General features: G+C 33.4%; 1 pseudogene; it reads right to left on the bottom strand.

Annotated features, from left to right (window-relative positions):
• Positions 1-210: 210 nt before the first annotated feature.
• LOC144714703 (small nucleolar RNA R71) lies at positions 211-304 on the bottom strand (annotated as a pseudogene).
• Positions 305-601: the final 297 nt, after the last annotated feature.

Raw genomic sequence — 601 nt, 5'->3', positions numbered from 1 at the left:
TTCATGATTTTCACATTCGATGTTCCTCTCAAAATATTCCTGGTTTAACTACTAAAGCATTAAAAATGAAATATTTTCCACTTACTTTAAAAGATAAGGCTTTCGCATGGTACAGAAATTTAGGCATAACATTTAACTCATGGGAAGAAATGCAGAATAAATTTCTCGATAAATTTTATCCCCTTTCCAAAACTAATTTTTATAGAAAGGAAATTCAGAAATTTTATCCCCATGATCATGAAGCATTTAGTGAATCATGGGAAAGGTTCAATGAATTAATCCGAAAATGTCCTCACCATGGAATAGAAAAATCCTAGCTAGCTGAAGTTTTCTATGAATCACTTCCTGATATTTTTAAAAGTAAAGTGAATCAAATAGCTGGTGGCTCGTTCTATATGGCTTATGAGGATGAAGTCTTTGATCTTTTGGAAAGGGTGGCTGAAACTGACCTACAGGAAATAGGATCAACTCAAAATGGAAGAAATGCCAAACCAAAATGAGGAGTGCTACAAGTAACTTCAAAGGAAGCTGATCTTCATGCAGGGATAAGAGAAACCAACAAGAAACTTGAAGAATTGACTTCCACTCTACAAAAATTTTT

This window comes from Wolffia australiana, chromosome 17 (assembly GCF_029677425.1).
Source record: "Wolffia australiana isolate 7733 chromosome 17, ASM2967742v1".
NCBI lineage: Eukaryota > Viridiplantae > Streptophyta > Magnoliopsida > Alismatales > Araceae > Wolffia > Wolffia australiana.
Note: the sequence above shows the minus strand (reverse complement) of the source record. Positions and strands in the feature narration are given on the sequence as shown.